The sequence below is a fragment of the Mustela nivalis genome (genome assembly GCF_964662115.1).
Source record: "Mustela nivalis genome assembly, chromosome: 3".
Classification (NCBI taxonomy): domain Eukaryota; kingdom Metazoa; phylum Chordata; class Mammalia; order Carnivora; family Mustelidae; genus Mustela; species Mustela nivalis.
This window is the reverse complement of record NC_139022.1, coordinates 162,491,724-162,515,714: the sequence shown is the minus strand read 5'-3', so window position 1 is coordinate 162,515,714 and position 23,991 is coordinate 162,491,724. Positions and strand designations below refer to the sequence as shown.

General features: G+C 37.0%; 1 protein-coding gene across 2 annotated transcripts in view; it reads right to left on the bottom strand.

Annotated features, from left to right (window-relative positions):
• Positions 1-23,383, bottom strand: part of CDH12 (cadherin 12) — a 998,766-nt gene extending 975,383 nt beyond the window's left edge. The window contains exon 1 of one of the 2 annotated variants that reach the window (XM_082725875.1): positions 23,188-23,383. The gene's annotated coding sequence lies outside the window, so the exon portion shown is untranslated. The remainder of the gene's footprint in view (positions 1-23,187) is intronic. The other variant, XM_082725876.1, reaches the window with a different exon arrangement.
• Between the last annotated feature and the right edge of the window lie 608 nt (positions 23,384-23,991).

Below are 23,991 nucleotides of genomic sequence, written 5' to 3'. Positions count from 1 at the left end.
ACAAACCGGATTGATGGAAGGTGGTGGGGGGATGGGCTAGATGGGTGATAGGTATTAAGAAGGGCACTTGTTATGATGAGCACTGGGTATTATATGTAAATAATGAATCACTGAACTCTACTCCTGAACCAATATTGAGATATATGCCAACTGACCAGAATTTAAATTTTACACAAAGAAGGTACTTGGGTGGTGCAGTCATTTGAACATCCTACTCTTGGTTTCAGCTCAGGTGGTGATCTCAGGGTCAGAGGATGAAGCCTTGGGTGGGCTCTACTCTCAGCACAGAGTCAGCTTGGGATTCTCTCCCTCTCCCTTTGTCCCTCCCTGTCTCTAATTTTTTTTTTTTTAATGAAAACATGCTATCTTCATTAAAAAAGATGTAGTATAAGGGTCCCTAGGTGGTTAAGTGGGCTAAGCCTCTGCCTTCAGCTCAGGTCATGATCTCAATGTCCTGGGATCAAGCCACACATCTCTGCTCAGCGGGGAGCCTGCTTTGCCCCCCACCCACCTGCCTCTCTGCCTACTTGTGATCTCTGTCTATATGTGTCAAATAAATAAATAAAATCTTTAAAAAAAAAAAAAGAGGTAGTATCTATTTGTAATGTTTTCTTTCATGTTCAAATCTGTTTACTCCCCTCCTTCTCATATACTTATTCTCTTTATATACACCCTTATGTTTCATCTTTCTAGTTATGATTCCAAAAAAAGTAGAGATTTTGAATGATTTTCAAAATTGTCCTTAGAATTGAATGTGAAACATACTGATTAAAATTGATTTTAAAATCCAAGTCCTATTATCTCATTTTATATTAGTTTAGTTTTAATGGATTCTATTAGAGAATTTTAAAAAACCTTATTCTCTACACTTCTCTAAGTATGTACTATTGTACTGAACCACTGCTATGTAATATATATGATCAATATTAAATATTAATAACCAAAACACACTAAAAACAAAAAGAAATCAACATAAGTTCCATTTCGTTAATTAACCATATTAACAAAATTTTCCATGAATTTTCTATCTTATATAATTGGTGTTGTATATTTTAGCTCACTTCAGGCATAAATGAATGCCTATTACATACTACATTCTGTGATTCAAAGATGAATCAGTCCTTACTGTCCTTTAAGCGCTTATAATCTAAGTTAAGAGACAAATCAATAAATCAAATGTTATAAGATAAAGAAATAGAACAGATTTCCATAAGCAAAGAGATGCCAGGTGGGATCTCTTGGAAGGCGGGAATAAATCAAGGGAGGCTTCTTAGAAAATAATTAAGTTGTGCATTCAAATATGAGTACTATCAAAGAAAAATGGGAGTCCTCTTGAAAATTGAGCTAGGAGGAGAAAAGGAATAAAGGTGTGCATGTGTGGGTGCTTCAAATGAGCCTGAAGAGTAGGGGATAGAACATATTAGATACCATGGTTAGGCCCAGACCTTCACCATAAGGCTGATACAAAGTAAACCAAGGAGTTCAAAGGGAAGGGACACGGTCAAATCCTGCTGGACAGATTATTTTAGCTGTATCTCCAAAGGTGAGCTAGGAAAACAGAAAACAAGATGACCAATTAGGACACAAATTAATTTTGTAGGAAAAATAATTAGAGCCCATGTGAAAACAATAATAGGAATATCTTTGATATGTTTGAAAGATGCCTAGAATTTAATTTATCTAGTCTTAGTGATTGATTAGATAGGGAACTGCAGAAGAAAGATTCAGGGAGACTCCCAGATTACAGATTTGCATGGCTAGATGAAAGATGATATTACCTCCTGTGATAATAAGTGGAGGAGGTATAAATCATACCTAAGAAGATGGACTTGGGCATCAGACACAATCGGCCTCCAGCCTCAGCTTCTGCGACCTTGCCATTAACTTTAGCTCTCTCGGAAATTTGGTATCTTCATATATAAAATGGAAAATGTAATTGCTCAGGGGATTATTGAAGCATTAACTGTGATAATATATATAAGGTCCTTAGTATAGTGCCTGACATTAAATAAACATTTAAAAATATTCCTCAGTATTTTAGGAAATACAGGAGTATGGGAATCACAGTTTCATTCTTAGGGCTCAGCAAAGTCTGAGGTTTGAGGAATTGGACAGGGATTTAGATGTCCATTTGTAGCATACACACGGTCATTAAGGTGATCAGATTGGTGATTTTTCTCACAAAGAATATATAGGGAAGACAAGTAAAGAGGCGTGGGAATTGGGGTGTTATCAAAGTCTCAATGGAAAATACCTGTGAAGGAAAACACAAAGAAATGGGTACATAAGGGTGAGGAATTGTAAAAAAATTAATAGTGGAAAGTGTAAGCACAACAAAATATTCTAAATATATTTGTTATAAGAACAAAATTTTAAATAATACAATTTCCTTCCTTTATTCTGTAATTCATTTCAATACTTGACAAGTATGTGGTTTTGCCAGAGACCCAGGGACAGGAGGAAAGGGGCAAACGTCTCAGTTACTAACCAACATTTTTTAATATAAATATGGCTTGTGGTCTGGGATTTCAGAGCCAATAATATCCTAATTAAATTGATGATAACTATCCTTTCCTATTTGATGAACATCTTCAGTAGCATTCAGGCTGCTTTTAATTTTCAAGATCATCATCTTTTTAATCAGCAAATACTGTATTTGCAAAATTCAAAGTTTACCCCTAAAAAGATATCTCCCCTTCAGTCTCTCTATCGCCAGTAATGCCTGTAGGTTGTGAGTGACTAATGTTTTGTCCTAGTCTGGATGAACTACTTTTTTAATGATTCCCCACACTAGAGATCCAGCAGTTTGTATTGTGTTTTTAACTTAGGAATCTAGACGGAATGTCTCACAAAACTAAGCACCGTAGCCAGCAGAATCACTGGAATAGAATCCAAAATGTTCTCTATGTTCTCGACGGGGTCATAATGATTTGCCAGGAGGATAGTAACTGGAGAGCAGGGCAAAGGAAACAAGTACAAAGTGCCTCCACGGAGATCTCTTCAGACCAGAGCACAGTGCTTGCCACATGGTTGAGACTCGGCGAAAGGGCCCTGTATGCCACAGGTGTTGTTAAATTATCTCACTGGTTTAAAATGAAAACTATGACGGATGCCTGGGCGACTCAGCTGATTAGGGGCCGACTCATGGTTTCAGCTCAGGTCATGATCTCAGGGCTGCGAGGTCAAGCCCCGTGTCCAGCTCTGCACTGAGTGTGGGGCCTGCTTCAGATTCTCTCTCATCCTCTGTCCCCCCCTCCCCCAAATAAATAATCTTTAAAAAAATAAAATAAAATGAAAACTATGCAAAATGGGTGATGGGAAGTCATATTACAACTAACAATTACACACCATGCTCTTACTGTTACAGGACTGATCAGCAAAATTCTCACTATTAATTGCATAACAAAATATTTTTACTTAATCATCAAGAACTTGCAAAGAAGAGTTGGTACAGATGTGAAAATATTATTAGTTTAAAAAACATAGGAAGTGTAGGAGCACCTGAGTGGCTCAGTGGGTTAAGCTTCTGCCTTCGGCTCAGGTCATGATCTCAGGGTCCTGGGATCGAGCCCCACATCAGGCTCTCTGCTCAGCAGGGAGCCTGCTTCCTCCCCTCTCTCTCTGCCTGCCTCTCTGACTACTTGTGATCTCTCCCTCTCTCTGTCAAATAAATAAAAAAAATCTTTAAAAAAAATAAAAAAATACATAAAAAAGAAAGAAAACATAGGACGTGTAGATCACAGTATCCCTGATTTAATTTATTCAAAACTTTTCAATATTTTAAATACTCTGTGGGGATAATTTACTCTTTAAGGGACATTTAACTGCCAAGTATTTGGGATGTACAATGTTTCTATGGTCATTTGATTAAATCAAGACACATTACAATGTACCCAAATTCCATTGTCACTTTTGCAAAATCACTTTTTCATTGATCAAGTAGTCAGTGCTATAATACATGATTATTTTTATAAATTAGGTAAAGCCATTAAGAAATAAACTTGCACTAAATACAATTATTCCATATAAACCATGTAATCATCCTCTTTAGTTTTGTTTTGAACCAAAGGACATGACCCTCCATTAAGTCTGCACTCAACTGTTTTCCCACGAGATATGCTGGGCAGCATGACTATCAGGTGTTGTAGTTAATAATCCTCGACCTTCCGCTACCTAACGCAAAATATTTTTGCAGTGTCGACTGCACTTTATAATTACAAAATTCTTCATTCATTAATGAATCCTCCTGTTTGGGGACAGAGTGGTCACCATCAATACAATTTCAGCTGTGCCAGCTAGGGAAGAGGCAAACACAGTTACGTGTTTTTTTTTTTTTTTTTTCTGGCTTTTTGGTTTGAAAGCCAGAGTGGTGGGTGACTTTCAGAGAGCACAATGGAGAAACAAAATAACTAATTTATAATAATTATAGAGAAGACAAGAAAGAATGACAAGCTACTTACTGAGAAAATTCAAGTACTTAATTAATTTGACCTCAACACTAACAAAAATGTTTCCAAGTACAGCTCTCCCAGGTATGCAGTAATTAAAGTATGTTAATTTTAATGAGCACATCCATTACAAAAATGATGTACTCTTTTACTATAATTTTAAAATAGGTGCAGTTTAAAAGCTTACTCCCTTTCAGCTCAAATTCTAGAAAAAGTTCAACATGGTCCTGATTGAAGGTTATATTCATTTTATAGAATTTACACACTCAGTAGATCAGATCTCCTAAAAGCCAATTAATTTGTTATTGATATTTTAGGGACATGGTAAGAAATTACAATTATTTTCAACTATGTGTCATATCAGATTTTACTAGCAGGTGTCTTAAATGACCACATGTTTATGTGGTACTTCTACAAAGAATGAGCCATTGACCATATACTAGGGAAGGGAAGAAAAGGGAGTTATGACAGATGACATATGTTCATCTTATTCATCATTTATTTTCAGTGTACAATGAGTGACTGGAAAATAGTAAGTGCTCAATAAATAAAAAGGCCGATTATATAAGAAAAGGGTTAAGACACAGGGTAAGAAGTTACTTTGCGAGTAAAATTGCACAATAGATCCACAAAGGTGAGTAAGAAGTATGCTGAAAGAAAGGAGATACATGGGAACAAACATGTATCTCTTATTTAAAATCTCTTATTTAAAATCTCTTATTTAAATAAGAGATTAAGGCATCCAAATCCCTTAAATATAGTATTCACTGTATGGAGAGGTGTCTTCAGGAACCAAGTTAAACAGGGATGACAATTTATGATAGGACAAATATTTGTTAGGAAAAAAAGTGAATCCTGACACTGGAGGGTGTAGAATACTTATTTCAAAAGAAAATCTGGAAGAAGGAAGGAAAGAGGAGCAGAAAGGAAAGTAGGAAGGAAGGAGGGAAGGAAAAGGGACGAAGGAAAGTCACTATGTAATAAAAGCTTAGTATTTCAACAAATGAAAAAGCACCGAATGTGCTCATAAAATAAAGCTGCATAATCTTGTAATAAAATTTGCATTTTTATTTAGCAAAATACCGCACTGAGAAGGGATTTTGAAGATTTTTCCTGCAAGAATTTGTTAGTTCTGTGTTAAAATGCACAACTATTTTAGAGGAACACTCAATGTGTTTCTAATTATCATCTTATTACTATTCTTACCCATGTTCTATTCACACATATTTAATTTTTGCTTTTTCAGGACCAAAATTTTTAGGCCTGTTATATCTTCTAGTTCTTGAATGGGGAAAATATTCTGAAAATGGAAAACAACCTAATCATTAATAGATTTATAAATTATTGAAAACTAGAATGTCCGAGAAGAACAAGAATTAGATCAAAAAGAATTATCTTACTAGTAAGGAAATGGGTTTATTCAGTGATCATTCTTCAGTTGTCATTATCTGTTTGCAAATGCAAGAATTTTCAATGGCATTGTTTCACCGTACCTATTTCTGTCAAAGGGATTGTATTTGCACTTGCTATAGGATTTTCACTAACAAACCATTCATCTTACCTTCCTTAACTCTATTTCTCACTCATACAAAGTCAACTGTGGGTGTGGGCAATGCTGCAGGGCAGCCTTCTCAATGCAATGTCTATCAGTTCACTTCTAAATAAGCTTATGCTTCCCTAATTCGTAGTTGAGATGACAGCTGAAGAAAAACTAGAGAGCAAAAACCAAGCAATTAACTTTTCCCATAAGGAAATAATTGTCCCTGTGAGTCAAATTCCATTTGGTAAACTAAGTCAGAGGCCAGCTAATGTCAATGTTGTTGAAACTACAATCTTCCTTTATTGCTAGGAAGTGGGGTGAGCGGGGAGCTAGAAAGCTAGGAAGTGGGGAGGAGTGAGTTATTTGTTAACTGTAGCAATGTTTGCAAAAGAAATTAGGTGATTCTTTCCTTCAGAAGAGGTTGTATACATAGTTCTTTGTGTAACAGAAATTTCAAACATAACAAGAAGAATCAGACTAGGAAAAGATGCCTAATCTACACAGGAACCATTGCATGAGGTAGACAGAGAAAGGCCAGATCAGGGAAATACAAACCAAAACCACAATGAGATACCACACCTCACACCAGTCAGAATGGTTATTGTTAAAAACAAACAAACAAACCAAAACCAAAACCAAAACCAAAACCAAAACCAAAACCAAACCAAAACAAAACAAAAAACAAGAAATAACTAGTGCTGGCAAGGATGCAGAGAAAAGGAAGCTCTTGTGTATTTTTGGCTGGAATACAAATTTGTACAGCCACTATGGAAAACAGTGTCCAGTTCCTTGAAAAGTTAAACACGGAACTACCATAAGATCCAGCAATTCCACTTCTAGGTATTTATCTGAAGAAAGTGGAAACACAAACTCAAAAGGTATATGCACCCCATGTTCACTGTAGCACTTTTTACAACAGCCAAAACATGAAGTAACCTAACTCATGAACGGATAATCAAAATGTGCTATAAATACGTGTATGGAGTATTAGCCAGCTGTAAAAACAGAAAGAAATCCTGCCATTTGTGGCAACATAGACAGAACTTGAGGGCATTATGCTAAGTGAAATAACTCAGACAGAAAAAGACAAATGGTGTATAATGTGTCTTATATGTGGAGTCTTAAAACAATAAACAAAAATGAACTCACAGATATAGAACAGTGGTTACCGGAGGCAAATGAGTGACCAGGTGGACAAAATGGGTGAAGGTGGTTAAAAGGTACAAACTTCCACTTATAAAATTAATAAGACCTTTTATAAAAAATAAAAAATTAAAAAAAAATAAAATAAAATTGATAAGACCTGAGGATGTGACATACAGCATGGTGACTATAGTTAACAATATAGTATTGTATTATAATAGTTGCTGAGAGTAAATCTTAAAAGGTTCTCATCAAACACACAAAAAATTATAAGTATGTATGATGATATATGCTAACTAAACTTAATATGGTAATCATTTTGCAATATATTGTGAAAATAAAGGTAACACCCCATTAAAGTGGTCTGAGGCTAAAATGGGATACTAAGGGGGGAGCTCTCCCACTTGATGTCAATTATAAGAACTGTCAATTACAGAGCCCACAGAAGAATCCTCAACAGGAAAGACTCATCAATTATAAGCCCACAGTGTGTATAAGTACACACAGGTGTACATATATACCCCCACAGTGTATATGTACACTGCATTTTCTATAGGAAATGGACCACCCCTCCAACTCAGCCAATGAGAAAATGTTATCACCTTGAGCTCTTCTGATTCTCTCCAATGGACTTTTGTTCAAAACAACCCGTCCTAACTTCCTGCTCCTTCTCCATAAAAAAGTGTTACCCTCTTTTGTTTGTGCACTTCCCTATGGTTTTGCCATAGACTGACTGCTCGTCCCAGATTACAATCTCTGCTATTCCCAAATAAGCCCATCTTTTGCCGGTAAAATAATTTGCAATTTTATTTTTTCAGTTAAAAATATACATATATCGGGACGCCTGGGTGGCTCAGTTGGTTAAGCAGCTGCCTTCGGCTCAGGTCATGATCCCAGCGTCCTGGGATCGAGTCCCACATCGGGCTCCTTGCTCGGCAGGGAGCCTGCTTCTCCCTCTGCCTCTGCCTGCCTCTGTCTGCCTGTGCTCGCTCGCTCTCTCACCCTCTGTCTCTGGCAAATAAATAAATAGATTCTTTAAAAAAAATAAATAAATAAATAAATAAAAATTAAAAAAAAATAAAAATATACATATATCAAATTTCTATAGTGTACTCCTAAAACTAATACAAGGTCATATGTCAATTGTATTTCAATTTAAAAAGATGTTAAAGCAACGTGAACTAACAAAAATGAATGATGGGAATTCATTTTAGGGCCCGGTGATTATTCAAACACAGTAAATAAGCATTTTGTTTCTCTGCAACAAAACTGCCACAATTCTATTACAGGAAGTTCTAGAAGCTACAAGTAGCCAAATAACTGATGAAATTAGCCCACAATGGTCACTACCGCTGTCCCCACTGCTTTCGTGGGAACCTCAGGATCTTGAGTAATCATGAAAAATTGATTCAGCTAATTTTTTTAAGTTCCGTATATGAACTTTTTTAGCTCCACTGGAGTTATCATTAAATGGAATATGTGGGTTAGGAAAAATATTGTGTAAAGGAAAAATATTGTAAAGAATAATAAAGAAGACTATTGTATAAAGTCCTATGTAAACTGGATTTTATTGTTTCCATAGCTATAGATACACTGCTTAGAACAGGGTCTGGCATATATTAGATCATGAAATAAGTGTTTATTAAATGAGAAACTGAAATGAAAAATAATAAAGCCCCAGAACATCAGCTTCAATATCAAAGAATTCCAAAAATGCAATGATAAAATTTTGAGATTTCAGGAATATTGTTAGGCCTTTCAGCCTGCTGCCATATGTCAGATAAACATGATGCATTATCCCTAAGTATAAATGAGAATACCAGTAGGTCACTGCCATTTTAGTCATGTTAAAATATATTTATTGTTATGAAGAGAGAAATGAAAGATCACATTTTTTTTCATGTACCTTCTGGATAAATTATAGTGTTGGACATTTCATTATTAATATGTACTATACCAGAGAGGAACAGACTAATGAAATAAATGCTACTAAACATTAAAATATCACTTTCATGGAAACTGCACTTAGAGGTTGAACCACAGGATTATCAGGATTGTGTAGAAGCCCAATTTTCCTAACTCCTGTATGTGGGAGCTAAACAAAGTTTAAGGAGGTATGTCTGGATGCCAACGTGATAAGGGATTACTTGCTATGTTGGGTTCTATCAGCTTAGTGGAGCTGGGAATAGTTTTCACACTGTCCCCTTCTCAGGAGAACCAACTAGAAGCACAATTTAGAAGACAGAGGTGAAGAAACATCTCTTATGCTCAAAGACCACTGTGGGCAGGTATTTGGGGAACAAACCCAGAGATGAACAAGTGGGTCTGGCCAGCCCTTGTCACGCGTTAGTCCTACATTAGCTGTTACTCTTAATGCCTGGCCACAAGGATGCACAGCAACTTCAGGACAACCAACTCCTGTTTTCAGAAATAACATGACCATAGACCTACACAGGCAGTTGTTGAACTGAGATTGCAGCTTCTTACAGAATTCTGCAGGAGCACCCCATCAGGAGCTACCACCTCAGGAGCGCCCCTGCTGGGATCCCCAGATTTCCTTGCCAGCTGTGACTGATCTGCCTCTACCCATGCTCCAGTCAGAATGGATAGAGGCTACTTCTCTCTGAGCCTCAGTACTCCCCTTCCAGACTATCCGTTCCCCAGCACACCATCTATTGTGTAAATTCATGCTAAACATTAATCTCTTGTTCTCATGAAGTTTAGAGTCAGCTCTGCTTTTTTGACTGAAACCTAATTAATACACTGATTCAACAATTTATCGGTGTTGAAAGAACAGTAACAACACCTTCATTAAAGACAGTGCTATATAGAACAAATGTGGGATCCTTCAATATTCCTATATAGAAACCCTAAGTCTCTATGTGATAGTATTAGGAGGTGGGGCCTTTGGGAAGTAGAGGGTGGAAGTGAGCATGGAGGCATCACGAATGGGATTAGCGCCCTTATAACGAAGACCCCAGAGAGTGCTCTCTCCCTTCCACGATGTGAGGACAGCGAGGCCACTGTCCATGAATCAGAAAGTATGGCCTTTACCAAACAATGAATCCTTGAGGACGCTGAGACCTAATAATAATCATCAAGACACACACAAAAAATAAGGTAAGAGGCTAACACAGGAGGCATTGCTTGAGGGTTTTGTGCAATTTGCACTACTATTAAACAGAGTAGTAGGAAAAGACCCCTTACAGGAGGGGTAACTTGAAGACACTTTAAGGCAGCTAGTCAAGTAGGCATCTGTTAAATAAAATTCTAGTTAGAGGAAATGGTTACAAAGGTGGGAGCTAGCTTGTTCAGTTTCAGGAAAAGCCCAGAGAAGAGTTGTGTGAGCTGAATGAGCGAGGGAAAGAATGTAGGAAGAATGGATCAGAAATAACATGAGGCAGAGCAGATCACAAAAGTCCTTGGCGTTTCCTCTGGAGGTAAATGGGGAGCCATCAGTTGATCTGGAGGACAGCAGTAATACAATCTAATGCATTTTCAAAGGATGGGTCTTGCTGTTGAGGCTGATCTTTGGAGGGCTAGAAGCAAGATGAGTTAGGAGGCTCTTGCAGTATTCAGGTAAGCAATTTTTCCTACTGGAATCATGGTGACAACAGTGAAGCTGCTGAGAATTGGTAAGATTCTCCATATGTTTTAGAAGTAGAGAGGATTTCCTGGCAGATGAGATAAGCAATGCGAAAGAAATAGATGTAAGAGAGTTTGAAAAATTTCAGCTTGAATGAAAGCATGGAATTTATCAATAGATATGGTAAAATCTTAGAATAGAATATATTTGTGAGTGAAGACCAAGAGTTCATTTTGGACATGTGAATTTGAGATGTTTATTAGGTATCCAAGTACATCATATGCCAACATAGCAGTTGGGTAGAGGAGATTAGATTTTGGGAGATCTGAGCTGTAGCTATATATCTGGGAGTTGTCAACATATGGTGTTTAAAACTATGAACTTGGATTAGATCACTGTGTGTGTGGGTGTAGATAGACAGGAGAAAATGAAAGTTGCCTCTGTATTAAGGGAAGAAGAGAAGAAACCAGCAAATAAAACTAAGAAGTGATAGTTCAGGAGGTAAAAGACAAGACTAAAAGTGTGTGGGCATCTGAGAAGTCTAGTTTAAGATGCTGTTAAGGATAGAGAAATTAACTGGGTCAAATAATCATTAAATAAAGACAGAAAATCGTCTTCTTTATATTCATGGCAGAAAGTTTCTGGAAGAGTACATAGGAAATGCTGGTGTGAGCAGTTATCTCTGGGAAGTGAAAGAGCAAATGAGCAGGAAGAGTTCAATTTAATACACTCAGCAGTAATTGATTTCTCTTCCACATGGATATGCACTACTTATTTTTTAATATTTATTTATTTACTTATTTGAGAGAGAGCTAGGGAGCACACAGAGGGAAAGGGAGAAAACAGACTCCCCACTGAGTGGGGAGCCTGATGCAGGGCTCAATCTCAGGACCTTGGGATCATGACCTGAGCTGAAGGCAGATGCTTAATCAACAGAGCCACTATGGTCTCATGAATTACACTTATAATGATATATCAAAATATACTTACACTAGAAAAATAAAAATCCATCTAGGAGACAAAATATATTAGATGACAACTGATGAAATCATCAAACAGGTTATTTTTGAAAAGTAAAAAGAAAGAAAAAAATACCCAAGTCCTCAAAATAGCATCCACAGAATTCTAATGGAATCCCAAATTCTTGTAAGTCATTACTTGGATTAGGCATTATCTTCAGATGGCTTCTTTTAAAATGTAAACGTATCACCTGAGATAGACTTTAAATAAGTCATCTCAAAAGTATCAAATTGCAGATGGCTAAAATTATTATATATATTTAGATAGCTAAGAAAAAGCTGTATGCAACATCATAGAAATAAGTGTCCTGCAAATTCTATGAATGTCAAAGAAGATGGATTGTAGAGCTCAAGAGGAAGGCCATAGGATTCAATGCAAGGCTGTCCCGTAAAGGACACGTCATCCCAGGAGAGCTTTTCATAAGGGAGTCCTGCAATGCCATTGACCTTTATGGAAGATGAGAATAGTTAGGGACCAGCTCAGGTCAAGTGTATAACCTGGAATCAAGTATTAACCAATGATCCATTGCCTTCACAGGCCGAAGGTACATGGTCAGTCAGAAATAAGACATCCCTAAGAGTGGCAAGTTACAAGATGAGTGGTCATCTCAAGACTATAAATGGAATCTCAAAATAAAATTGGAAGTGTTAAACTACCTAGATTTTTTAGTATGGGACAAGATAAGTTTGAAAATATTTCAAGAAATAAATGATGGGGCAAGACTATGAAAAGTCTTGATATTTCTGTAATTAGTCATAAAACATACTCAAACTGATTCCTGTCCTGATAAAATCTTTGGATGCAGTTTTCTAAAATGCATTTTAAATAAAGAGTAATAATCCAAAGGCAAAGTAAGAGAAAAAAATGTCTTCATACATTTTGTAATGTTCTTACATTTCTTTAAGTTCTATCAGAGAAAGGCAGGTAGATTTTTGTTTGTTTGTTTGTTTTCACAAAGAGAATTTTGGCTCTACCTCTTCAGCCTGAAATTATCCTCTTCCTTTCATGGAGTTTAAAACTTTCCTTGGCATTAAAAAATGGAAGAGTAAATGCATTTACAAAAATTGGTTAAGTAACCATTAATGAAAATATCTTGACTCTGTGTTAAAGTTATTAGTCATAGCTTTGTGACTGGGAAGCAGAATATCATAATTTTTCAGGGTAGTTCTGTGAATCCACAAGACTGGGGAAGATTTCCCAAGTCTATTTGTAAAAACACTCATAATTTACTAGTTCTCCATGGTGACATGAACTAATGGACCATCTTTAAATAAATTCACTTAGAGATCCAGAGTATGGCACAATGCTCTCTTTCTCTGTAGTGCTGTAAAATTAGCATCAAACACAGAAGAATTCGCCATTCTTCACCTCCCCCATGGTTGTCATCTCTATGCTGTAAATCACAGAGCAAGAATAAATGAAGTTGTTTTTCTCCTGTCATTCATATTTCATATAGCTTTCTCTATAGCATAGAAGTATTTCATTTTTAGGAATGATTAATGCCAAAGGGTTTATTGCCTTCTATCAGAAACATTTAGCTAGCTTTAGAGATGTTACCAAAGAAGTTGCTTTTAACATTTGTGTCTGTGTGCACACATGCATACAGTGTGATAAACATGTGATGTGAGGCCATCACAAAAATACTTTGAAAAGCACTTAAAATGTATTTCCAGTGAATTTTCCATAACTTTCAAGATTTCTTAGCATGGACACATGCCTCTAAAGAGACTGTGATGAAATAATAGAAAACAGACATATAAAGAAAGTAATCACCATGGGTAGCATTATAAAACAGATCTTTGGCTCCTTGATATGACATTTATAATTGATGTAACATTTTTTTAAGGTAAAGACTGATTCAATGTCCCAATCTTGTCTCTATGTATGTCTTTTTTGCATGCCTGTGCATATGTGCACAAAGAAGCAAAGAAATATGGTAAACGTGAAGACAATTTTAGGGATGGTTAAAAAAGGGTAGGAAAAAACAAAGACAATGTCTGCCTTTCTGTTCAGGATACCCAAATGAACTCTTGAATATGCAGCTGACACTTTCATGAGGAAATTGACCCTTAGCTGGAATTTCATACTCTTGGCAAAAATAATTCAACTGTAGTTACAAGGCATAAAGCTTCATGGACTTGCACGCTAAGATTTTCTGTAATGACTTGGAAATCTACAGAAACAAGGGAAGGGGCCTGACTCATTATTTGGTTGTGATGACATGACCCACATGAATGTTAGGGGATAATGGGCAACTTAGCTCACTGCAAATCAAACAGCTCCATGATCCATCATTAACCTAACTGAGCCTCCGTTTATTGAAGTAGCCCTCTAAATGAAGAGGTCAAAGCCTGTTTAAAAGCTCAGAGATTTGTTAATGTTCCAAGGACTTAGAGTCTATTAGATCAGAGCATGTACAAAATTGTAGGCACTTCAGATAGCTAACATGCGTTGGTATGTATATAAATATTTTAAGAATATTCTTTGAAACTTGGTTTGAACAGGGCCACTGCATTTGTGAGATTATCCTGCATAAATGTGGATATGTGTCAGGCTGAAAGGAAAAGAAAAGACTCTGTAAAGAGATACTCCACAAGAGGAAATAAGTTTCCACTCTAAACCGACTTTCATAATGCAATTAACTACATTAGGGAGAATGGAATTTTGAATACTGTTCAAATTAAGGCAGTGCAGTTAGAAGCAGCAGCAATTCAGGAAGAATTAGCAATGCCCTTCTGAAGAGAGCTACTGAATTAAACCTTGGAGGGTTTTAAGATTAAGCCATTTAATTGTTACTTTAGGAGCTTTGGACTTTGCATAGACACGAGTCCAGGTGTTAATACTGATTCTCCTCTGTTCTCTCCAGATAACAAACCTGAATCTCAGAGCCAATTAAGAAAAATCTTTAAAGGCCTTTTTCCCCCTTTTTAGTGTATGCTGGGAGGTTTATTTTAATTGTGGACACCATGGAGAATCAGGGACATTATACGTAGTGACATAGTATTGAATCTTGAGTTGAAAAGATAACTAGTACTTGTTCAAATTATCCTGTCTTGACTTTAAAACCATTTTTTTTTTTTTGGTAGGTTGACACTCAAATTATATTCTTTATTCCCTTAATAATCTTTACAGAACACTCTTTTAGTATTTAATACTAACACAAATGGCATGACTAGTTAGTGATTATTATATTTGCAGGCCAAGTTGTATGCATGAATATATTATTACAGAAAGTCACATAATTCACAAGGATGTCTCACTCCCCTCCCTGAAGATTAACACTTAACATATCATCATGTAAATCATTCAAACTCCATTTTTTTTGCATGTGTATGTTTGAGTAAATTTATGTGCCCATATCCATTCTCTCATTTAATTTAGTCATTCACCCAAACACTTATGGAAGGCTCCTAAGTGCCAGGAACTATTATATGACTTCCCTCATGTGGTCTGCATTTTATTTGCGAAGACAGACAATATACTGCAATACCATGTAAGCTAAAGCAGGTCCTATTTAAAGAAAATTAAACGTGGATAAAGGTGAAAATATTTCTTCTGGGGAAGGAAATGCTATCTACAGACAGTGATGAGGAAAAGTAGTTCTGAAGTATGGATATTTAAACTAAGATCTGTGTAAAGGAAAGCATAAACTGGGTGACTGCAAAGTCCCTGTGGCAGCAATGAACTCAGCAGAATGAGAAATAAAATGAAATGGTTAAGCCAGATATTGTCTTTAAACCATGAGAAGTATTTTGATAGTGATTTTGAAGGGTTTACACCTGGCTACTGTGCAATGAATTGGGGTAGGGGATAAAAGTAGAAGCTGAGGGGTCCCTGGGTAGCTCAGTAGTTTAAAGCCTCTGCCTTCAGCTCAGGTCATGGTTTCAGGGTCCTGGGATCAGGCCCCACATTGGGCTCTCTGCTCAGCAGGGAGCCTGCTTCCTCCCCTCTCTCTCTGCCTGCCTCTCTGCCTACTTGTGATCTCTGTCAGATAATTAAATAAAAATCTTAAAAAAAAAAAAGAGTAGAAGCTGAAAGACCTGTTTGGAAATTGGGACAATAGTGGTTAGACTGAAGGATTGCAGGTAACTGGTAGAGGTCGAAGTGACTGGATTAAAGATGTACTAACACAGTAAGACCAGGAACCCAGTAGATTTTATTTGGCACTGATTGTGGGGAGAAGAGAGAAAAACCAAGGCCAGAGAATTGATCCTAAATTCTTAAGAAGTTAAATGAATCATTACATAATTTACTGAGATGCAGCAGATTAGGAAAATGAATATATTTAGGTTGTGCTGAGAAGGGGCAGAAAGTAACAGCTTGCTTTTAAACAAGTTATTGTTAACATGACTGTTAGATGTTGCTATGGACTGCATGAATTTCCCTAGGGGGCGGGGGGTGGTGTCACATACATTAAATTGCTAACTTCCAACATAAGGGTATTTGGAGGTGGGGCCATTGGGAAGTAGGTAGGGTTAGATGAGGTCATAAGGGTGAAGTCCTTGTAAAGATCAGTGCCCTAGTAAGAAGAGAGAACACCACAGCTTGCTCCCAAGCTCTCTCTGCAGGAGCACCAAGAAGTCACATGAGGGCACAGTAAAAAGAAAGCCATCTACAAGTCAGAAAGAAAGCTCTCACCAAGAATCCAATCAGTCAGCACTTTAGTCTCAGACTTCCAGCCTCCTGAATCATAAGAAAAGAAGTTTCTGTTGCTTAAGTTACCCATTCTCTGATACTTGGTTCCAACAGCCCAGGCAACCTAATCAGACAAGCAAGTATAAATACTGAGTAGGCATTTGGATATTAGGGTCTGATGCTCAGCACAAAGATTGGAGACAATGACAGATTTGGAAAGAGGCATTCAGATGGCATTAAAACCTATACTACTGGTTTCTAGAGTAAGTTCTAGAGAGGTGAACAGGGCCTAGGCTGGGTTCTGGGGATAGCCTGATAGCTTCTTTTTTTTTTTTTTTTTTTGGGGGGGGGGGCGGGGGGAGGGGGGTTGGCACACATTTGTCCTTGCGGAGTTTGGGCTCCGAAACCACCAGAGCCGAGGTAGGGGCTCTCAGGACCTCCCTCCTACCAGTATTCACTCAGGATACTAGAGTTGGTGACCGAGAGAGAAGGCTCTGCTAGGAGGTGATGGACAACTATGCCCATCCTGCAGGCTGAAACTGGCCGTGGGAGGGGGTGTGTGTGTTTGGGCTGGGTGGTGGGGTAGGGGAGCCTGATAGCTTCTATTTATGGGTCAGAAGAAAGAGAACCCAGAGAGAATGAGAAAAAGCAGTCAGTGGGAAAGAATAAAATCAGAAGACAATGACAAGCACATGAAAATATTTCTGCAGAAGATAATGCAACCATTAGAACTGCTAGGTATTGAATTTTGATGGATGCTGCCAAATTTCCCTCCAAAATGATTCCACAGTTTATAGTATAGCCCAAAATCTCTGGGATGGGCTGATGGTCCTGTGGTGTAATTGTATATGTTGCATATAACTGACATTTTTGTTTTTCAAAAGTAATACCTACATGACAATATTACTGTTTGGAGGTATGTGTAAGCTTCTGAGCTAGGACAGATTATGTGTCATATATTTTCATTTACAACACTATTCTCCTCATCAGAGGTGTTATTTAATGATAGGTATATATAATTCCTTGTTAAATAAGCATGTGAAATACTGAGATTAGAATGTATTATAGAATAACTGTCTTTTCTAAACTGCAATTAAAATTTATATTGTTTATATTTAGTATATATGAGATTATGCTATAAACTCAAGTACTTGACACCACTCTAATTCTGGTTGCAACAGTGACAATTCCAATACTGCACTTCCTTCTATGTAAGGATCTTATAGTGGTGACCTTCTAGTAGGAGTTTAGTACAAGTACCAGATATTGATTCAGATAATGAGCTGTCTTGCTGTGAGAAACTTGAATTTCAGAAAAGTATTCTTGGCTTCCCATTCTTGCCTAAGTAAAAATATAACATAAAACCTTGCCAAGAGCTTATTTTTTTACTTTTCACTCACAATCTTACTGCTAGTAATTAAAGAAGAGTAGAGTTTCAGTACAATCTTGCTTTTAAATTGGCCTGAAATCACATCCCTTGGAGTAATGGCTGCCCTTCGTGTAAATAAATATTGACTCACAAAGTTGTAGGAGGACATTTCCTTTGGATAAAATGTTATTTCCTTGTTACTTCAAGTATTCCTATTTTGTCTCCTCAGAAATACTTTTAAACACACCATACCATTTATTTCAGTGAGCAGTCTTTTAATGTTAATTCCCTCTACTTCCCGACATTTATCAAGTATCTGGATCGGATCTCTTCTGAGTCAATTTAAAAGTATTACTTTAGATAAATTAATTAATACCACATTTAGGTTATTTCCTAACAATTCTTTATAACATTTAAGATATTATTTTAATAAATGTTGAAATGTCAGCTGAAATTATTTGATATTTGGCTTTTGGATACTATTTTACTTGCATTATTAAAATTAATGATATCTTCTAATTGTGTCTTCTACCTATGTCCTGGATATTTTAAATTGTAATCTTCTCTCAATTGTTTCAAAAACTCAGGACCTTTCCAGGTAAGGTTTGAAATTCCTAAACATGGCGGGCAAAGACAGACAGATTGGTAGGTGGCAGATTTAACAAGTAAAGGAACCTATGTACGAGACTTGTTGTGGATGCCCACAAGATGAGCTGATCTCCACATCTTCCTGCCAGAATCTTCAAAGTTTATACATTGGCCTTAATGGGATTCAGTCACAAGTTCAGTCCAGTGGTTTCAGTAACACCTTACTTTCTCAAATTTATTCCCTTGAAACAGCCCATAGTGTGAGAATGGTGGGCAGAAATCACATTCCAAAGACTGGGGAGAAGATAAGGAGCCTCTGATTGCCAGGGTCCAGCTCAAGCATCAACAGGAGGTCACAACCTTCTGATGACCTCCTCTAACACTCTAAGATCTTGATTCATCATTCATTTTCTTTTGTCTAATGATTTCAATCTCATCTATTCACAGGCTCAAATCTCTATAAAAAAAATTATAATCCCATAAACTTCCCTTGACTCCATTCTTTCTATTTAGTGATCTCCTATTCTCCTCTTTGCTTGACTTTTAAACCTCTTGAAATATGGTGGTAACAGTTTCATCACAACTGAAACTTCACTGAACATTTAAACTACCAGAAACATCCATGCTATTCATTAAAAGCATTCTTGCCAGTAAGTGGGATTATTTTCAAATAAGTGACCCGAGGACCACTTCAATCCCAACATGACAAGTAAATTACAAGGTATAACAAATACTGGCCACTCCATGATTTCATCTGAGAGGAGGCATCTCTGGTTGTGGTTAGTCTCTACAAATCTAGTGCTATAGTCATGTAAATTTCAGAAGAGAAAGACCTATTAGTGAGTGTTTGTCTATGGGGTAATATTATACTAAATCAAGCGAAGAAACCAAGGATCAAAAAGCTAAGTAACATACCCCAAACTACCCACAGAATAATTCTTAAAATCTGGATTCATACCACTGTCTGACTCCCAAGTTTTGATTTTCCACCATCATCATGCAGATAATGAATCAAGACTCTCATCTTTACATGGAGAAAAACATTTTTTGCATATTATAATAATTTTCTAGCTAATAGAAGTGACAGAACTTACTAAGTACCTAGTATATTTCTGGCATAATCAAACATGCTTATAACTAGCATCCTACTTTGTGGATAAGTTCTATGCCCTAATGTTTACTTCTTTGGTACTTGGAACTAAGTATGCATCATTCAGCTATCTGAACATGTAGATTTAGGACTTGAAACGTGAGTCCTGTCTTTTTCTATTGGGTATCTGTGCACAAATTGGTACCTCACCTTCTCTCACCAGAATCTTCATACCTATATGCACGAGAATACATATTTTAAGAAGAATTTTATTGTTCAAATAGCACATCCCTATAAGAGTAGTGACTTAGATGCTTTTCACAGAGCAAGGGCTATGTAAGAAAATCATAACCTTTTAGTGAAAAAAATAACTGAAACATACTGAAGATTTAATTTATCTCTTAAAAACATGAGCTATAATATAATAAAGTGATACAAACCTGAATAAAGCTAAATTTACAAAATAGTAAATATATAGGGCTTATTTCCAATAGTTTAGCAAATGCTTATTAAATTAAGTGATAATCAATAATTGAATAAGTGAATTCTTAGAACATTAACCAGGATCACACAAAAAGCAGAATAACACTATGTGAAGTTCATCTGTTATTCAGTTTTACAATAGTCATAATTTTCTCTCAGTCTTTTCTAAAAATGTTACTTACTGCATATTATTAGTCATCTCAGCATGTGATGCTTAAAAATAACTTTGAGTAACCACTATTGATATTCAACATAGGTGGAATTATTCGCAATCACAAATAAATACATGCACACGTGTGTGCCCATACGCACTCTCCTTTTAACGTTTTGTAATGATATATCACCCTTTTAGCATAATAATTCAGGAAAAAATTCAATTACCTTAAAGCCAAAAGTTAAAATGCTTTTAAAAGCTCTAAGAGTATGAATTGCTCAATTATCATGTATTAGTAAAGTGAAAGGAAAGTTCCTGGTAAAATCATAAATCTCCATTCCTTATTTATTTGATTTTTCTTGATATAAATTGAACCAATTCATAAAAATAAAACAGTATTTGTTAAACAAGATATAATAATTTCTACCTACAGCTTAATATAAAATATATTATAAATATCAATATTTATATAAATATAGAAATCATGAATTGACATAAAATACTATGTTTTGATGTGGTAACACTGACATGGTAATACAGGACATAATTTTAAAAGAGCTTTGTTAAGAGACTAAAGAAATGATTTCTTACCTTAAATTAGACATCTGTGATCACACTTTTCCTTTGGATGTATGAAGACATTAATAACAGTCTACTTAAGTCATTTTATCACACAGACCTTAGATTTGATATTTTTACATGAAAACATGGCTCACTTCTGAAGAGAACCATCACTGTATGCATCTTTCTATCACAACTGTTAGGCAGATTTAATGATATGACATCTAAATGGCATAGGTGTGAAAACACAGTAATATTTCACATTTTATGTAAGTACAGTTTCAGCAGACTATTTGCAGTACTATTTCATCAGCAAGAGTGATCTGATGTTCATCACAATACATTCTAAGAGGTAAGAGTGACAGATATTCTTATTAACCACAAAATGGGAAAAGATTGATTTCAATCAATATCACAGTCTATTACATGAAATATGTTCTGTAAAAATACCAGATCCAAAATATCATCTACCTAAGGAGATGAGTTTTTGCTCCATCCTTAAAGGATGCAGTCATAGTGAGATACAAGTGTGTCATGTGAAGCATTAGTAGGATTTTTTTTCTATAAGCTAAGCACTGTTTTTGCTGTGGTAAGAACTTGCTATGTATTATCCCACATGTAAAACAAATGACGGTTCCTTCCCATTATAATTCAGCTCTCTCTTTTTGTGAGAATTATCTAAAATGATCACATCACTAAGCAGACCACTGGAAGGAATCAGGTCCAGTAGGGAAAAAAAAAAAAAAAATCATTCTTGGCTTGAAAACTACCCCCTATTGCTTGAAAATGGTACACAGCAGTAGAAGTTAAGAATCCAGAAACTGGATATTTGCTGAACAGGATATTTGCTGAACACAACAGAAAATAACACGTGATTTTTTTTTTTTTTTATTGGAAGGTGCTAAGCTACTCCACGGTTAAACTAGTAAGTTAGCCTTTGAAGTGAGAGTTATTAATAAAGGAGAAAACATATTCTGGAATTGGAGTTCCAAGTTAATGCAAGACCTGATTTTGCTACAGTAGTTTCTATAGCCGGTAGAGGAACTGTCCCTAGATCTCATCACTGAACCAGGTAAGTACAGGTTAGTTAAATTAGTTAACTGGAACCTTCTATTTTGTGTGTGGCTGAGCTCTTGAGCATTCTGAAACAATTTGTCAATCAACTGCTCATGGCTTGGGAAGAGTAACCATATGCCTTTCAATTCGGAAGAGACCTTCTGCTGGAATCATGCAAATCTTTGTAAGAAAAACCTGTTCAGTTCATTTCCTTCCTAGAAACAATAGTGAAGACCTATAAATTAAAGTGATTCTCAAATTGCTGAGGATAACTTAATGAGTAAATGATGCCACTGAATAAGGAGGTTCAGTATTTCTGGACAGCTGTGCATCTGCATTTTATAAACCTGAAAGCCAATCAAGAATGCTGAAAAGACCAAACTAACTGATAACCTGCTTGGCATGGTTGGATTTTCATGTTTTGGTCCTGTATCGGGGTAATTGAAAGCTGTAAACACATTTTCAGAACCTTCTCGTTTTAATTCCTGCCCCCCACTCTGTAAGGCAATTTTCCAGCTGAGCAGTCTGTGAATGAGTTTCAAAACACCTGATGAGAAACTGGAATCATGAAATGGCCACAGAATCACCCAAAAGTATGTCATTTCTCACTCCAGAGAGTACAGAGAAATATGTCTATGAGACATCAAGCACTCCGAACCACAGAGGTTCTGAAGCCACTGTGATTTCCATGTAGAAAGAATGATGTTTAAAGGGGAGAAAATATTTATAAAATGCCAAAGGTCTCTGAAAAAAAGATTCGCTGGTATGTCCTATATTACACATATGTCTCACTTTTTCAACATACCACCAAGTGATTAATACCTTTAAGATATTTTAAAAATACATATTATATAACCCACAGCAGATCTGGTAGTCTGCATCTCTTCCACTTGTCTCAAATTACTTTTGAGGTAGGAAACTCAGCTGTACAGGAGAGACTAGCTGTTAAAGCATTTAAATTGCTCTATAGTTTTCTTTAGTGAATAATGAAGTTTTTAAATACACACACCTTAATAAATACCAGTGGAGAAGGATGTAGGCATGTTCCTGTATTTTAACAAAAAGCAGATGGAGATGGGTATTTACAGAAGATTTTTGAAAATCAAGCATTATTTTGTCATAAATATAGATCAGTAAAGCCATTTCTAAAATAACCAGTTGAACACCTACCATACCTAATTATTTTCGTTTGAAAATTCAGCCATGCTAAGTAAGGTACCTAAGTGGTTAAAACATTCCTTTCACTCCCCCTTTCAATGTAACCTTTGGATCTGAAGACTGGAGACTTGTTTGGAACTTACTGAAGTTTCCCAAAGCAAAACCACGCACCAGTTCCTAATTCAGATGCCAGATCTGCGTGCAGCCTCGTTCAGCTTCTGACTACGCTAGGCAACACTTTATTAATCATGTATGAATTTCTGTGCGTATATCCTGAAGCGATCACACACGGTGCAATCCCAATTAAAGGGGAAGGAAGAAAAAGGTGGTGGTGGGAGGGGGGGGGGGGGCATTACCTGATGGCAGAACCGGCAGCTGCAGGAGCAGAAGCAGAAACAGCAGCGGCGGGATGCAACAACCCAGCCTTGAACCGAAGGTGAGACCCTTGTCTCTCTCCCTCTCTCCTTTTCTCTGTGTCTCTCTCTCTTTTTTCCTTCTAAATCACTGTAGCAACAAACTGCCTTGCATTTTGTCCCCTTTCGTTCACAGAAGGTTCTCCCAGCCGGGCAGCCAGCAGACAGCACTTTCTTCCTGGAAGAGGTCTGCCTCTCTGCTCAGAAACGCCTGGACCCCTCTCTGTGGCTCCCTCCACGTTTACCCTTCAGATCAATGATGCTCGCGGAGCGGCTGGAGCTCAACTGCAGCGGCGAGCGGCCAGCCAATGGGGGCCCAGGATTCCCTCCCAGTCATCTCCCCGCCCTCAAAACAAAACACAGCGTGCCTTTGACACATCGCCGAGTTGTGAAAAGTAATTGAATCCTGTATTTGAAATGGATCTTGTTTGTTCTTTTTCCCCCCTAGCGTTCATCGTCCAATGCTGTGAATGAACGCGAAGGCTCCATGGCTCTCAGGACACTCGTTCAAGGAGCTGCTTAGAGCGGGAAGCGTGGGCACCGGGAAACCCAGAGCACCTGGGTTGCTTTGCACCTGGAGCTTGCCTATTTAAAGGCTGGAGGACTTGAAAAAGCAGAGAACCGGGAGGCAAAGGCTTGGGTCCCGGTTCTCACGCCACTCAGCAGCGTGTTTCTTTTATCCTGGAGAACGGGAAAATAAAGTCCATTTCAACTGGATGTTGTTGGGTCTTTCTCTAAACGCTGTCT